Source organism: Lonchura striata, chromosome 2 (assembly GCF_046129695.1).
Source record: "Lonchura striata isolate bLonStr1 chromosome 2, bLonStr1.mat, whole genome shotgun sequence".
In the NCBI taxonomy this organism is placed as follows: domain Eukaryota; kingdom Metazoa; phylum Chordata; class Aves; order Passeriformes; family Estrildidae; genus Lonchura; species Lonchura striata.
Window position 1 is genome coordinate 41,254,642 of NC_134604.1, and position 18,567 is coordinate 41,273,208.

Here is an 18,567-nt window from a genome sequence, read left to right on the forward strand (position 1 = left end):
ATCAAGTTCAACTCCAGCTGTGCCAAGGCTCGCCTGACCCCATCCACACATGACTAGATGATGTACCTAGACTCTTACAAAGACCTCTGTCTTTGATTCCTTTATCTATGTATTTCATTCTCGCCCTTTAGTTTGGTCAGTAGGTCTTGACTCATCCATTTTAGTCACTTGCCTTCTTGGCCTGAATTTTTGTACTTGATGATTAAGGCTCTTGCACTGTATGGAAAGTAATAGTAGGGATCTGCCAGCTCTGTTCTGCTCCTTTGTCCCTGAGGGCAGTTTCCCAGGGGGTCCTATTGACTAACTCTTTAAATGACTGGAGCTCTGGTTTTCTAAAATTCAAGGTCCTGACTTTAGTCTTCACAAATACAAATGAGAGATTCATATCCTGTGTAACTGATGCCTTTATTTCTTACAGCTGTAAAGGGAAACAAAAATTCTTACTGTGTTGTTATTTCCCTCATGCATTTAACATGATTTTGTCCCACAAACTGTAAATGACATCCATTCCTTGGAAAGTAAGTCTCTGGATATCTCAATTGCCATGTAGAACCAACTCAGATAATCCATGCTCAGGCTGGTAAATTTGCCGTTCAGTGAAAGTTCAGGAATTTAGGGCTCTTTTGTACATAAGTGTATTACATCACATTTCAGATTGCAAATAAAACTAAGAAATATGTAATGAGGATGAACTTATAGTAAATATGGAAACAGTTTATGGAAGTCTTTCTTACATCGTTTCGGTATAAGACTACATGATAAATTTTCATGAGCCTTTGTAGTGGTTTAACCCAAGTCAGAAACCAAACCCCATGCAGCTGCCTGCTCACTCTCCCACAGTAGGTTTGGGGAGAAAATAAAAAATGTAAAGGACAGAAAACACTTATATTGAGATAAAAAAGTTTAATGAGGAAAGTAAAAGCCATAGACACAAGCAAAACTGTTATGGTGTGGCTGTGGCACAATGCCAGTGCAGCCATGAAAATATATTTTCCTCAGATGAGTGCTGTGAGATGCGATCAGAAACAGAGCAGAGCAGGCTCGAGCTTAGGAATAACGGAAAAAAAAAAAAAAAACCAAACTTTATTAACCTACAACTATAATAAAAAGAACACACAGAATTCAGAATGAAAACCTTCCAAAACATTCTTCCTCCCCCACCCAATTTCCACCAAAGTACTTTTGAGACAAAATCTTGGACTCTCAATGGAGTTACCACCCCTCAGATAATCAATTCTCAGTCCATCATGGGAGAAAGGAGTCTCTCTTTTACCATATACTCCCCCAAGAAACACAACCTCTTGTGTTTCCATGTCACACATGGCACCACCCAGAGAAAATCTACCAGTGTGACACCCTCCTTCCATGTACAGTGTTCTCACCACTGTGCATGGACTGAAACTACTCATAGGGCTCCTTTAAGGATGCTTTGCCAAGGACCAAAGAACAACAGTTTCTCATTTTGGGACAACAGTCCCCCCCATTTTCTCCTCCCCTGGGGCTGAGGGTCTAGAGAACAGAGATCTTCCCTGAAAACTGAGGGCACCACCACACCCTCCTCATCTTTCTCTGTTCACTCCACTCCTGCACATGACATCACTGCAGCCGGTCACTCGCTTGGCTCAAGCCATTGCATCCCCCTAAGAATGCAGTCTGTGTTGACAGGAGAAATTGGGTCAGTCTGTGGCTATACAAGAAAAGTCCAGCCAAGGCCAATCCATCATCTCCTCCCACCTAGGATTTCTTCTTCTAACATCTCAGGCCGTATCTCTTCTCTTTTAGATCAAGGAGGATTAATGTTTCACCAAGCTTTCTTTGTCCAAGAAGGGGTTAAACATCTCAGGTTCCCAGGATGAAATCTCGGCTGCCCAGAACTCCCAGGGCTGGGCACCTTACCCCCCCACACCACCCCGCACCTTCTCTTTCTCCTCTAGGGCTTACTGCCTGGCACATGATCTCAAATTTCCAGGGGGCTCTGTCTCTCTCTCTCTCTCTCTCCCTCTGGGTGGGGGGAACAAAGACATCTCAGGTTTTCTCCACCCTTCTGTCCCTCTGGTTCCAGTCCCTTCACCCCCTGGCCTGCCTCTCCTGGGCCTCATGGCTTCCCCACCCTCCATCGAGCCCACGGATGGGCACTTCACTGACTGGAACCAGAAGAGAGATTTCCCCTGGGAGATCTCTACTTTTAACCCCTGTGTTCTCAGAGGTGTGTCCAATGTCTTCAGTGGTCACACCAGGCATCAATATTCAAATCTGACCACTGATTGGTTTGACCCCAACTTTCTGAAAAAACTCACTTCCTTGTCAAACCAGGACAAAAACAAAACAGAGAATTAATTCACTGCTTCCCATGGGCAGGCATGTGTTCAGCCATCTCCAGGACAGCAGGGCACTACCACTTGTAACAATAACTTGGAAAGAAAAACACCATTACTTCAAAAGTTCCTCCTCCTTATTCTTCTTTTATGCTTTATGTATTGACCATGATGCCATATGGCCTGGATATATCCCTTTGGTCTGGGTCACCTGTCCCATCTGTGTCTCCTCCTTAACCCCAGCTTTCTCACCAGCATGGCAGCATAAAAGCAGAAGACTTGGTTTTGTGTAAGACCTGCTCAGCAACAACAAAACCAACTCTATATTGTCAACTTTGTGTTCATGACAAATCCAAAACACATACTAGCCACAGTGGAAAAAAAAAAAAATAGCTCTATCCCAACCAAAACAAGGACAGCCTGTTTCAGAGACATACCATGAATCTTCTGATGACAGTGTCCCTGAACCAGCACTGAATTAATTGTGAGCAGGTGATTTACCTTTTTCAGAGACTAATCAAAAATTGTTAACTATCAAAACCTGTTTTTAGGAGTGTCATATAGGAAAACTTTTGCAGCAGCATTTTATTTTCTTTTTAAATGGATACCTTAAAACTGAAAGGATAGCATTGGAAAGAATAGAGTGGCTATATATTTTCTGCATTAAGTTGCTCTGTTATTTGTAGTGACTACAGCACAACCTTTTCCTTCTCTAATTGGAAAATTTATGACTCAGAGATTTGCAATAGTCTTACCAAAGAGATGGTCTAAAATTGGGAGTCTAAACCTGCAATCTAACATGTAGAACATGTTCGAATGTGTGCATTTTTTCACAGAAGAGATTAGCAAAAGCTGTGTAAGTGCTCATCAGAAAATAGAGCTAAAAGGAACATTACAGAAATGTACTGGTTTGCTGATAATCCTGCTCTGTGAAACTAGAATACATATTTTCATTTGCTAATCCTATTTGCAGAAGATAAAGTCCCATGCTTCAGAGCACTGCCAACTGTGAACTGCTTGGTGTTTAGCACAAAAATACTGCTGCCTGGGCAAGTGAAGCATTGTGTCTTGCTCCTTTAAGTAACGCAGTTAAATTGACTCTGCCTGCCACACCTGGGATTATGGGACACTTCATACCTTTTGGATAAACATAGAATAATGATGATAAGCAATTTTCAAGGTATTGCCCCAGCTACTCAGACAAACAGATGCAAATGAGAGAAAAGCTGTTTAGAAGAAACAAGGTCTGGATTTGCTCTGCGATAGAGCGAGACTCCTGGAGAAGCTATTGGATTTGACAGAAAAACACAGAGGAGATCATGGTGAGTGACAGTGGGAAGAAAAAAATGTTTCGAAGTTAATGGTGTGGAAATAATGTAGGTTCACCAAAGCTCTGCATGTAACTGAAAGGAAATTGTTACTGGTAAACACCAACTGTGGCTGAGTGCACAGGATGCACAGTTGGCTTTTATAAGAGGTTTCTTGCTGCTCCTTCTAGGCAGCTAGTGTTAGTCTGTTCTCATTCAAGTGGATGACCAACTGTTATAAGACCATCTCAGTGTGTACATGGCTCTGTCATTTACAAGTGGGAAAAAGAAAGGTTTCAGAAAGGAAAAATGTGTATTGATAGCTGCTTCCACAGGACAAAAGTAAATTTTCTTTATTAGCTTCCTAAGGACGTTATTACTCCATATCTCACTCCTACGTTTTGCCTTGTCTTCAAGAGTTGTTTGAGCTTAATATATTGATCTCCATCAGTCTTTTTGCTATTCAATTTCCCCGCTTGCAATTAAATTATTTGGAACAGGAATGCGCGTGCCTGAACTGTGCCTATACAACTGGTGGGAGGTGTCTCTGTAAATTCTGCTGGAATGTTATTCAGAGGCTGCACAGTTTTTAAGAAAACTTGGACACAAGGGCCTTAGTATATTACCAAAATAACTAAACTGTACTTCATTTTTCTTTCTGATTATTAAGGAATTAGTCTTGAAATCATGTGTGTAGAGACACATTTATCTTAACTGGTAGAAATGGAGCTTTGAGAGTGAGAGGAAAACAGGTATGTGAAAACTGTGTTGTCAAAACTGTGTTCTCAGCTCTTAATCACAGAAAGAGATTGAAAATTTAAGACATGAAACTCCTTGCCTTGTAGTCCCTCACAGGCCAAGGTGAATTACTCAAAAGTCAGAGTGGCAGAAAATGTTGTTATCCTTTCTCTTGAGTTCAGATAAAATGTAATTAGGTAAAAAGGTTAGCACAGGGCATCTTACTCTTTGTTCTGACTGCTTTCTAACAAGATGGTTAGTCATAACTGACAGGAATAACATCTCAGAAATTTGAAAAGAAATATAAATGAAAGAAAATTCCTATTTTTAAGGTGCTGACATTTATGATATATATTAATAGACTTTAATATATGGTTACTATATAATATTTAATAAATATAAGTAAAATAAAACCTGGTTTTAAACTCCATTTTTAAAAGAGTTTAAGGGTCAGTCAGCTAAAAAAAATTAATAAGAATGGTAGATGCAAATTACCATGGGTTTAAGGCTGAAAATTTTGCATGCAGGATACTGTCCAAAGTGCATTTTTGTTGATCAGTATTTCCTGGTTTTGTCAGAAATACTGCATATTTGTGACACTTAGTGTTATCTCAATAGAAACATTGAACTTCTAAATACTTTCTACCTTCTTTTGTGCAACTATTTAGCTTCAGAAAAACCCTGAAATATGTTTTTTTTCTTATTTGTAATAAGTGGTAAAACTGGATATGAAAGCAGAGAACATAGGCAAGCTGAAAATAACTCTATTAATGAGAAATGTAAAAGGATTCCTTATATGTTTGCATCAAAAAGGATATATAACAGAGTGCCTAATGGAAAAACTTTGATTTTTTTTCTTAATTGAATTTAAAAATAATCAGGAAATTGTGTTTTTAAAGGCCATTCTAGTTCTATTAAACAGAATAAATTATCTCATTGATGTTTTTCAGGTAAGAACTATATTAAAAGGACTTGGTAATATTTCCCATCCATAACTTTTCTTATCCCAAGGATAGGAGACTCGAAGAAGCCCGGGTTTTCTGTGATTTCCCTCCAAGACTGAGTGGATGGAGGCAGAATGGGAAGAGTACTTGAAGCAAATGCTACTCTGAAAGAGAGGTTCTACTTCTACCTCAGAGTCTAGCATGGCCATGGTCTGTGCACTTTGTATGTTCTTGAACTGAGACACTGATTACCTACATCCTTAGGTAGAGCATCTCATTAAGCAAAAATTCTGCAATATAGGTCAAAATGTGGTGACTCTACTGTTCTTTATGCATAATGTTTTTTGGAAGTTTAATATATATCAGCATCAAATTCAACAGTTCAGGATTTTTTTTCCACCAGAAACAGTTGTGAGAAGAAAAAAAAAAAGTTAAACTTCCATTCTTTGTTAGAGTACTTTTCTGTCTCTTATCAAGCATGTAACAATAGAACAAGAGAGTAGCATTGGAGTACTAAAAGTGTAAAACATAGAAACCTACTATGCTTCCTGGAATAATATTTGGAAAAACACACCTGAACTAACTCATGAATCACAGTTGGATATCTAAACCATTGAAATCCAGAAGTATCAATTTTTTAGTTCTGTAAAAGATGCTATTTAATCTACCTTGATTTGGGAGGTATTTTTAGAAACTATACACTCCTCAGGACTCTAAATCAGATTCCTGTTGAGATACAGATCTCCAAGTGGGTGATGCCTGCTAACCTCACATATAGCTGACACACAGCTGGCCAGACTCTACTTGGAGGAAGTGCCTTATGAATTTGTATGAAACTAGGTATTGAGACAAAGTTCAGCATCCAGACAGTTTTTTAGAATTACAAAATTATCAAGATTTTGTTTCATTTTAATGCCTCCTGCATAAATGTAATTTCTTGTTATTCCTCACTTAACCAGAGTATTCCTGTGTGGATTTTCATCCAGGATGGTAGACATTAATCAAGTGGTCTACAATAGTTAAAAAAATGCTCCTTTCCATGGTACAGTCTAAAAGGCGAGTACTTGATCTACTTAGGACCTCCAGTAGTTAACCATTTTGCTAAGAAGCTAAAAAACTCCCTTAATTGAGACAGCTCTTGCAGATTTATTGAAAACCTCAGACAATTCCCTCTGCCAATCTCTATTACCTCCCACTTTGTCTAGCTTGCACACATGCCAGCTGCCTTTCAGGCACGTCTGAAGCCTTGCTAGACATTTAGAAATCAGGGAAAAAACATTGTATAGCTGTGCTGAAAAGCATATGTACAATAAAAAAAATTAACTTATTTGTTTGTTTGTTACTTCAGAAGGTTCTTTCCTCCAGCAGTATGTCACGAACACAGGGTATACTGAAATTTAGGATTTCCATGGTGCAACAGTCTCATGATTTCTTAATAACACTGATATTTAATCATGGAGAGATTTTCAATTGTTGTGACAGTATTATGGGACATTATGTTAATATGAATAGTACCAAAGGCTATTGAGGAAAAGAAGGTCATTGCTAGAACTTCAGTTAGTTGGTTGATTTTGATTTTTTGCAGATTTTCATTTGCATGCAATAGAAATCTTTTTCTCCTTTGAATCAATAACTGTAGAGAGTTCTTATTTAGTAAGTTAAAAAAAAAATCCTAAATCCAATGTTTGACAAAATCTAATAATCCCCTAAATGATTTTACATTTCTTCTAAAACATGCGTGTCCTTATCTTCACTTCTAGCAGTGGTTCACAATTGTATTGGAGGGACAAAAGACCGAACACACTGGGTCATGAAATATTCCTCTATGCATTGCCCCTAACACTGACCAAAGGCTGTGCCTAGAGAAGGACTGGGACATTTTCCTAAAGCTTTTTCAGCCAGCAATCACTTTTGGCACAGAAATCACATTTATCTCCAGTCTCTGCTCTCAATTCTCTGCACTATTGCCCCATATAAACTCAGATCCACAAAATAATGTGAAAAGCATATGCACACTGCCTGGATAAAACATTCTTTTTTACCTTGCTCCAGCTGGTTATATTTCATAACTTCTGGCTAATATTTTTATATTCCTTTTTGTGACCTTAATAATTTTACATAACATTCTCTCAGCCTTCCATTTATCACACTAAATAGTCCAAATTACTTAGTCATGGTTCACACAAAAGATTTTTCATAACATCTTTGCTGATTTCCTTTGGACCATTATCCAAATATAACATATTTTTTTGAGTAAAGAATTCAATCACAGAATGAATCTTAGGTGTGGGAATACTATGGGCTTCTATGATAGCTTTGTGATGTTCTTGGTTGTTTTCTTCATACAGTTTCTATTATCCAATGTTTGTTTTCCCTTTTGACTTCTGATATGGAGCAAATATCTTCAATGATTGATCTTGGCCCCAAGATTGCTCCTGAGTCACAATGAGACCATCATCTTATGTTACTAGGATTTATTTTGTTGCTGGGGACTTCTTTTAAAATTATGTATGAAAAAATTCTATCCTAAAAATATAGAAAATTTTTGCTGATTCAGATCCTGTCTCTATTGATGGTAACAGAAAGTAGTATCTGGGAAAAGCACAGGAGCCTGTTCATTTGTGGAGTACCTTGTAGTCCTATGTAGTAGGTATTTTCTGTAATCCTTTTCTGTTTCAGCATCTGTAGTCACTGCTTTACAGGTATTAAACCATACATGTCTAAACATACATTTTTAGTATCTATTGCTGGAGATACTGTCCATTATTTTTTTTTATTACTATTTGAACCTGCTAGGCATTTTCAGCTCTGGGGAATGCCACTGCTTACTCTTTTTCCCACTGAGAATTGAACATTAATCTTTACTTTCATACCTTTTAATGAGATTTCAGTATGAAAAAAAAATAACCTTCTGCCTAAGTCTCTCACAATTTAGATTCTTGAAAGCCTCAATTTCCAAATGGCCCAACAGACTGAGGATTAAGTAATATTTTATTTGTCAATATATTTAAAGTAAAGAATGCCCTAGACTTATTTTACCCCGGCTGTAAAATCTCTGAAATAAAGGCAACATTATATGAAGAATGAAATTAGAAAAAATGAAGCTTTGTGACAAGAAAATATGCTGGAATAAGTACCCACATTATTTTAAACCCCTGACAGTAAGGAGATGATGAATGGATGCCAGTGCAATCAGTAAGAATAAATTCTGTCATACAAATCTAACTGTGGATTTTATGCTCTTTATACAGCATGGTTAAGTGAATAGAGAGGGAGCATATAGTACTGCTTTTGATTTTCTTCTTTGGCCTGAACTTTCTAAAGGAATAGAAAAAATATCTAGATAGGACTAGGTGGCAAATGTAAAAATAGCTAGAAAACTACATTCTAAGAATACCTTCCAGGAGTTAGTAATTAGGTACGAAGACTGCACTGACCCTATATTTTAAAACTAAAATGTTTATTCTGGGCCTATTTCTAGTTGCTACTTTCAGTAAGAGTCTAATGATGCATAGTGGGTTGTCCCTGGCTGGATGTCAGGTACCCACCAAAGCTGTTCTCTCACTCTCCTCAGCAGCTGGACAGGGGAGCAAAAACATAGTGAAGGGTTCATGAGTGGGACTGGGAGAGATCACTCATCAAATACCATCATGGGAAAAACAGGCTCAATTAGAGACATTGACTGAATTTATTACTACAATATCAGAGAGGACAATTAGAAGTAAAATAAGACCTTTAAAAATGCCTAAAAAAACCCCTTCCTCCTTCCCAGCTTTGTCTTCTCTCCGAGTGGTGCAAGGACACAGGGAATGGGAGTTCTGGTCAGTTCATCACCTGAGGTTTTCTCCTGCTGCTCCTGGAGAGTACTCCTCCTGCTCCAGGATGGGGCCCCTCCCATGAGAGACAGTTCTCCATGAACTCCAACACGAGTCCATCCCCAATCTATTGCAGTGTAGGTCACTCTTCCACAGGGTGCAGTCCAAGGAAAAGCTGCTCCAGCATGGACATCTCAGTCTCAGTTCTGGTGCCTGGATCATCTCCTCCATCTCCTCCACTGACCTTGGTGTCTTCATTGTAATTCCTCTTACATATTCTCACACTAATCTTCTCTGGCCACAATTATATCTCTGCAATAGCTTTGCTTCTTAAATCGGTTATCACAGAAGCTTTACTACGGTTTCTAATTGGGCCAGCCTCAACCAGCTGTACATCCAGGGATTGGCTCTGATGGACACAGAGGAAGCTTCTGCCAGCTTCTCACAGAAAACATTCACTGTAGCTACCAAAGTTTGGCCATGCAAACCAAAGGAGTGATGGAATAGAGAACTACATATTAAATTACAGATCACAGCTACCTCAGTGAGAATGAAGCATACTGGAAGGTTCAGATTTTGAAAGTATTACAATTGTACCAACCATATAGGGGAGAAAAATATGTAAACCAACATGTATAACCTGGAAATACTATCTTACATAAGAAAAACTGCACTCATAAGAGATGCCAAGAAAGAGCTCCTGAGATCACAAGGTAAAAATTAAATGAAAAAGCCACGTTGCTGCCCAGACAGGAATATGCTTAGATGTACAACCAGAAGGTTTTGGACAGGGCAAACATACAGAAAACAAAATATTGTTTTTTAAGTAAACTGTACAATAGTAGGTCTCAGTTGAAAAAAATACCTAACACTTTATGTGTAACGGATTTAGAAATATGTGCAGCTACTGACAATGAGAACGATCAGAGGTAGTGAATTTATTTGTGAAAACAGATTGACCTACTTAAGACTGTCTACCTTGAAGAATATAGAATTCATATGGAATATAGAAACCTCCTAAGCCATAAAAAGCTATAGTAGACATGTAGCCACCATTTTTTCAATATAGAAACCTTCTAAAATATAAGAAGCAGGAAACTTATCACCATTTTTTTTCAGTATGCAAAGTGGATGAGATGAGATTTGCAGCTCAGGTTCCAGAGATAAAGATGCAGATAGTCTGATGGTGATAGGGAACAATATCTAATTGCAAATTAAGTAAAATAATGAAATGACAGGTATAACAAAAGATTGGACAAATTCTTGTCACAAATTATGTAGGTGAAATTGATGCTTATTAGGGGCAGAGTAACCTGCTCTAGAGAGATACTCAAGGTTAATAGATATTACTAGTAAGTAGATAATAATAAACAGAATAGAGAATTGAAAAAGCAATACTAGATAGGTTTCCTGAGGAAAATGAGATATTTATATTTAGACTATGTGAGAAAATTTGCAATTTTCTGTCTATTAGTCCAAGTTTAGACAACTTAAAACCATTTGTTCTCTAAGAGAATGCAAAGGAATAGAAATATGTATGTAATATTCTTGATAATCTTGCTGCCTCACTGCAACAGCTACAAATCAGCTTAAATGTTAGATAATTACTTCTTATGATTATTTGTCTTATTAAACAGCAATTCAGATTGAGGTTGAAACAGTACTTAATGTACCAGGAATTAAAATGAACCTACTTAAGGATGAGAAATTATCTATGACAATCAATACCAAATGGTTGCAATGGGAACAGTCGTGGAACAGCACAAAAAAAAATCCAGACTGCCTTAGGAGTCATGCCAGGTCTAAGGTGTTTGTTCTGTACAGAGAATTTTTGCAATATGGAACTGAATTATATAAAGAGTACCTCAGTTGAATTAACGTGCAGTCTCCTTTTTAAGTACTCTTGATGAGTTTCTGATGATCTGGAGAGCTTTGACTAGACAACACAATCTTTTCTCCATCAGGATGATAAGAAATTATTCGTGCAGCAGAAAACTACATCTTTTCTAAAACATTAGTATTGTTTATTAACTTGCTTATATGTGGTCACAGTCTCTGTTCATTTGGTTTTAATCATAAAACACCATAGATTTCAAGTTAGTGTGCTTTCTACAGATGTGAGAGTAAATAAAGTATTATTTTATATAAAAACATGTTTTTCTGCATTTTAATATTTGAATTTGAATATTTAATATTTTAAGTTGGTTTGTTTTGCATTTTAGGGCTTAACCCCCTATTTCACAAAGGTAAATCTTACATTCAATCAGTCATACACTACTGATCTTGGAGTTTTTTTTTCTGCCTGTTCATAATTTTTAATCTTTAACCTGAATTGATGACTATCAGAGTACAGATTTCAACAGGCCTCCTGAAATACTTTTATTTGCATTCTTTTTGTTAAAAATTTAATTTTTATATATAAAGCAAATTATTTTAAGTGTTTGGAGAATTTTTGATTTTAGGGACTTTTATAATTTCAGTTTGTATTCTTTTTTTTAAAAAAAAGATTGTTTTATATAAAACTGACAGGCCCCTACAAACATTCCTGGATGTTTAAATGTTAATGTTTTAGAAGCATTTTGTTTGATTACTATTTTTACTTTAAAGCAACATAAAGTAAACAAATGGGGTGGAAAAGTTCAAAAATTAAGTATTTAATCTGTTTTAAAATACATTGTTCAATTACCACTCGGAACTCTTATGTTTGTAGCTACTGACTATTAAGTGTGCTATCATCAGGCTTTTGATGCGAATCAGCTTTTTGCTCATTTTTGCTTTTATCTTCATTTTAGTCATTGCAGGATTTTGAGTCAAAAAAACTAGTGCAAAATAATATTGCTATGATTTGTGCTAAGGAATTATTTTACAACCTTTTAACAAACTATACTAGTCTTGCTTTCTGTCTTATCCCATTTTTGGAAAAGTTTGACTTGCAGCAAATGAGGAGGTGTGCCAATTGCCATCCATATGTCAGTCTTATTTTAAAGTTAGAAGTGAGCATTCTGTACTTATCTGTTCATTGCAAATTGAAAAAGTTACTGAAAATCTCCTAAACCAGCCAATTCCTTGAACACAGAAAATCTAAAGAGTACACAATGTAGTAAATCTATTACTTAATGAGGGCTTGTACCTTTATTTTCAGATTCCAAAGATTCTGTAAAGAATGTATTCAATAATAAGATTCATTTCCTTAATGTCTTGCTGATGAGATGATAATGGAATTGTTCAATTTTGTCATGTTCTTTTTTTTTAAAGTCTTTCATAGCAATATCCTCTATTTTTGTTAATATCTGTTTCGAAGCTCTAGTCCTCTGAATCCCCAATATCCAATATTCAGATTTTGCATTATGTAACCCAAATTGCCAACTGGGCGGTTTGGGTTACATAATGCCATAATGCAAAAACTGAATATTGGATATCGAGAGACTGAAATAACTCACAGGTGACTCATTTATTGGTGGAGGTTTTCAGTTGTGTTTTATTATTTACTTTTTCTGGTTTGTCCATGACGTACAAAAGTTGCACTTGCTTCAATGCTCTAATGTTTGAAATAGGATCTCTGCTGGTTTAAAACCTACAAACTGCTTTAAATTGAAGTGAAAAAGAGTCTTTATAGTAAGGGCTAGTAAAATCAGAAGGAGCTGAAATATATTTTAAGACACTGGAAGTTCTTATGAACTGTTTATGCTCTAGCATTTTTGAATGGTGGTCAAAAATCCAGTTGTGCTTTGAACTTAAGGGAAAGTTTTGTTTGAGTAAATCACATTGACGTTCAAGTTCCTAATATTGTCTTATTTCAGGAAAGAGAAAACACTCAAGGAAAATACTTAAAATAAGAGACTCCTAGAAAAACTTGTTTTGGAAGGGACTGTCGCCCTGATTCTTAAGATTTTCTAAAACCTTCTGAGTTTACATTCTGTTGGAGAACTTTCCCACACAATTTCTACAAACAATATATTGTTTTGCATTCTTTTATGGGGGTGGAGAAACTTGATGTACTGGTGGTTTGTCCAATGTCTTTGGAGAGGTGGCCCATTCAGTCTCCAATCCTATGTCACCTTTGGGAAAGTATAAAAGTTGGAGTCAGAGAATAAACTTCCTTCTTTACCTTGCAAATAACAGGTGGCTCGCGTCGTGCTTTCACGTGTCCTATAGCGACAAGGGACCTCAAAGTTCATCAAGTTCCAAACTTGCCATGGGCAAGACACCTTCCCCTGGGCTATTTTGCTCCAAGCCCAATCCAGCCTGGCCTTGAACACTTCTGGGAATAGGGCAGCCACAACTTTTCTGGGCAACCTGTGCCAGTGTCTCACAACCCTCACAGTAAAGAATTTATAATATCTAATCTAAACATGCCCTCAGTTTAAAACCATTTATTCTTGTCCTGTCACTACATGCTATTGTATAAAGTGTTCTTGGAGCTCCCTTCAGGTACTGGAAGGCAGTAAATAGGTCACCTCAAAACCACCTCTTTTCCAGATTGAAAAAAGCCAACTCTCTCAGCCTTTCCTAATAGGAGAGGTGCTCCATCACTCTAATCATCCTGGTGGTTCCTCTCTGGACTGACTACAACAGCTGTCCTTCCTTGCTCTTGTAAATTCAGATCTCAGCTCTTGGGAGATAAATAGGAAATGATCTGTGCCCACTGACTGGCTGTGGCTTGCATGATTTTATGTATTAAGCAAAATATTTTCAGTAGTAATGATGAAATGATGAAATATGAATGCCATATTGTCAGATACTGTTAAAACCTTGTGTGGAATTCTGTGTATTGAGTGTATATTTCTGTTCAGTAAAGGAAGCATATACAAAGCATGCTTACAGAGACAGAAATAATTAAAAATATCTCAAAAAAAACATATTTATATATATATATTTAGTAAAACAACAAATGAAATTCAATTGTCCTTAAACATTAAGGAATGCCAAGTTTTTCCAATAAGAAAAGTGTAAATAAAAAATCATATTTGAGAACTGAACCTCTAAATATCAGGAAAATGATAACTACATATGCTTCCGCATAATATTGGGGTTTTTAAATAGAATTCCTTTTCACTCTCACACATCATGCTTTCTACACAGAAGATATAATTCATTCACTGAAAATGGAAATGAAATTGAAATTGCTTTCTTAACTATTTAGATAATAATAAAGCAATTCTAATAAAAAGAAAAATCTTCTAAATAAAAATAAACATACCTGCTAAAGTTTTTAAATAATCTGATGCAGACAAAATGAATTGAGAAAGCATGAATACCCATAAACATATGGATTTATAACATTTGAAGTGCTGCATTTGATGCTGCAGATATATGTTTAAAATATTAAATGTTTGTATTGAATCTTAACAGTCAATATTAAGAATTCATTTTACTTGTTATAATTGTGTTTTAGGGGTTAACAAATAAAAGAATATTATATAAACAGATTACTTATTCACAGAATTGTTGCAATTTATGCTATCTGAAACCTTTTCTGCAATCATCCTAAGCAAGAGTCTTAGAATGGCACGTTTCATTTAACATTGTGACAAAGATCCTCTCCCAGAAATGCAGCTATCCTTAAAACTAACCAATTTTACTCTGCTGTTTTATGAATATCTGTGGAGAAATACAGGGAAAATTGGAGAACCAAGAACTATTATTTAAATATTCTGATGTCAGAATTTTGTGGTTTCATAAGATATACTCATTTTCATATTAGAACTTCTCTACAGCCAGAGGATGGCTAGTTTTGGTGAGAACAGAGACAGTTGAGGTTACTGAAGCAATCCATCAGGATGGATTTGATTGCCCTGAATCAACTTTCATGGTCAAAAGTGTGACAATGCAATGTCTTTATTTTCTGCTTCTTTATTCCCCTGAGTACTCTAATAGTGATATTATTTGATATTCTTGATAATGATAGTTGATAGTGAACTGTCACTTTTTCCTAAATTTTCCTAAATGTCAAATAAATTATTTTCCTAAAGCTTCTGAAGAAGATTTAGTCTAGCCATTGAGGGAGTAAAAAGAATACTCACATGAGAATTCTTATGCTGACCCAGACCTCTGAATGTCTGAGAGATGAGGCAGCAGGCTGGATTTCATTTCTAGTGCTAAATACATTTCTTGCCACAAAAGAAATTTTTTCTAATTTAATTATTCCCCAGACAATATCTTCTCTCCATTTATATTTCGTCAAAACTTTCTGTGTTAAAATGATTCCAAAGGTTGTTTAATATCAGTCACCTGACCTTTAAAAAACAACCACTTTTAAAGATTTGTGAAACAAATGTGTAACTTTCATAAAGCATATAAATGCATGTAAAAATCATATGGTACTCCAAAGCTAAAGAATTAAAGTTTCTATTAGACCAAAAGGTATGTTGATCTCAAGGGCTTTTGGAGAACAACCATCATAAAGGCCACTCAATGAAAAACCAAGTTTTTCATTAGTTAATTGTACTGAAAAACTGTTGTGGGTTTTTTTTTTTTTTCAAGAGTTTCTGATGTCTGAAATTATGCATTTTTCTTAGTGCACTGAATTAATTACTTCTGTTTTGAATCTCTGTTTATTCTTCATTTCATCTCTGTGTGTATTGAACCACATACTTTAATCATTCTAGTGTATTTTTATACATTGTTTATACCAAAATCTTTCACATCAATGACAATAATATCCTCTCAATCTTCTGTAAAAGGGTAGTTTCTAGATAATATAATATAATTATGATGTTCTAGTGTTATCAATAAATATTCTGCTGGTTGCAATTTTGACAAAATGTGCTAGTCCTTTTTCTTGTCAAAGTGAAAAACATTCAGAAAAAGCTTACTGTTTGAAGAGAGAGATTTATAAGGTTATCTGCTAGATTCAGATGACAAATATATTTGCCAAAAGTTAAGGACCATATTTATTTTATGCATTTCACTTCAATACAGTCAGAATTTATTCTGAAGCTTCTTTTGTAATATTTCTTTGGCACAACTGTTCAGTCTGCATATTTCTCTGCAAGGATGATAAAATAAGAAATTAATTATTTTTTTGAGGAAAATAAGTAATCTAGAAATTATAACTGGCTTGCAGCAGGACTAACTAAATAGAAAAGAAGCAAATGTTTATGAATTACATCGAATTTTTTTATAGTTCAGTAGCATCAGAATTACATCATTATTAGGGAAAATTACATGATGAATGCCTAAATTCATAAATCATTTAAATGTTTTCCAACATTAAATTATTGAAAACTTAGTACATAAATACAGATGCAGGGATGTGATGTACATTTCAGGAATGGTGCCGGAGTACATACTACCTCTAAGGACAAGATGTTTCCCATGGGAAATGTTTTTCATGAATGTGAAATGCAGTAATTTCTCAGACTCCAAAAAGACTTTTGGTTTGGGCTATTTTTCAGATGTACATTGGTCTGTATCTTTGTCATCCACAAAACAGTGTACATTTTTTGCCATCTTTGCTAAGTAGATTAAATTTTTTTTTTCCTTTCTTTCTCCTTATCAGTACTGGCCACCCTTGTAAAACCAAATGCTTTGGGTTTTGATGCACGTCCTCTAGTGAATCTTGCTAGGCTGATGTGTCATATCTATCTCCAGCTCTCCTTGCCTTTTTTGAAGCACAGTTTACTGCCCCTGTGTAGGAGGTGATGAAAAGGAAATATGTTCTAACATTTTTAGTTTGCATTCTGAAGCAATAATTTAAACTTCGAATGGAAAGATGGGGTTTGTGTGGTTAGGCTAGACCAGAATATGCAGTTCTCTCTTAAAAAACTGAATGCTTCTGGCATTAGGCGGGACATTCACTTTGGTGCAGTAATTTGCTAAAACACTCCTACAAGAGGACATTGATCAGAGCCCTTTGATTTTGCCCTGCATCCTTTCCTATACATTTGCATAGATTCTGCATCTTGGCTAAGCTTGACAAAGTGTGACGGTACTTCTACCATGGAAATAGAATTCATTATTCAAGCAATATGTCAGGCATATTCCTCAGTCCTCCTAAGCCATGTTCCCCTCCTACCAAGCTATTTTAAGGTTTAGCCTATTTACTTAGTTTTTCAATTTCAGAAGTGCCAAAATTGGTATCATAATGAAAAAGCCATTGCATGAAATCAGGAGAAATTAAACCTTTTTGTGCCCACTTCCAAGTATGTGGAATCTGAACACTTATTTTATTGGATTCCACAGTTCATTTGAAGTGATGATGCATGTCATTGATAGACCTCTAATTTCCCATAAGCCTCTAAAATATGCTATCTCAGCAGCAGTTTTGCTTAGAATATGCCTTTCCAATTCCAGCTATAAGGCTAAAGTATTCTGAGCAGCAGATGCCATTTATATTTATTGTGCAGAAATTATTTTGCTACAGGTGCTGGTCATTTGCAGGTTTTTATAACACTGTGGAAGCATGGTGATACTATCTTCATGTTGATCAAACTGCTGAGACTAGGAAGTGCTAACATTTCTAAGTGCTGTATCATCATATATTTAAATATAAGAAAAAGGCTTCTGTTGCCAGATGTAATAGCTTTTTGCTATGTCATCAGTGTGAGGATAGATAGAAATTAAATTTTTCTTCCATGGCCTGGGTTGATTCCATGTAAAATATATTCAAAACAACAACAAAAATACTATTAGCATAATATTTGGGAGTCATGCTCAATATTGGGACATTCAGCGTGCTAGAAAGATAAATAAGTCATATCCAAATAAGTAATTTTCCTTTTGTTGGCAATACTGTTTGATTAATCAATCGACCTATTTTAAAAATTTAAAATAAAGCCATCTATGAAATATTATGCTCCCTGTGCATTGATCTGTTTTGTGTAAAAAGTGTAAGCTGAATGCATGCTGTTGCCTGCTTGCCATGACTCTTAGTTGATACTTCTACATTTCACTACATTAAAGAAGGATTTTCTCTTTTTCTCTCTCACACCACATTTGTGCATGTTCAAACACACACACACACGCACAAACACAAACACACAAACACGTTTACAGACCCTTTCATACATGGTGTTTGACAAAGAACTGTTGTGTCTCTCCTCCATGCATTAAGCTGTGGTATAGAATACACAGAATACTTTTAGAATACAAATAAAATCTCGACAAGTAGGCTTCTAATTATCACAAAAGGATAAAGTGTTCAAATCTTATCTCAATATCTAATCTTACATGTCAAGAGTGAAAAAAAGGCATTAATTTATTTGAAAGAGTTTAAGAACAGATTTTATTAACAAATCATTCTTTTAATTATATATGAGCTGCTCTGGTACAGAAAAAAATAATAATATTAAAAATGCGTAATGTGAGTGCTCACTTGCTGTTTACATCTAAGATTACTGTACAAGAATCAAGAGATTTCAACTGCATTCTTAGTTCCAATAGACATCTGATTCTTTCATATTGCCTTTCTTCTCTGGAAATTTATGCAATGTAACAGTTCAGATTT

General features: G+C 35.7%; 1 protein-coding gene across 7 annotated transcripts in view; it reads left to right on the plus strand.

The window, feature by feature from the left end:
- The window catches only part of CNTN5 (contactin 5), a 591,904-nt gene that overhangs the window by 228,456 nt on the left and 344,881 nt on the right, over nucleotides 1-18,567 (plus strand). The window contains exon 1 of one of the 7 annotated variants that reach the window (XM_021529326.3): nucleotides 3,292-3,637. The exons of the other annotated variants lie outside the window; for them this stretch is intronic. The gene's annotated coding sequence lies outside the window, so the exon portion shown is untranslated. Of the gene's footprint in view, nucleotides 1-3,291; nucleotides 3,638-18,567 lie in introns of those variants that run through there. 7 annotated transcript variants of the gene reach the window in all.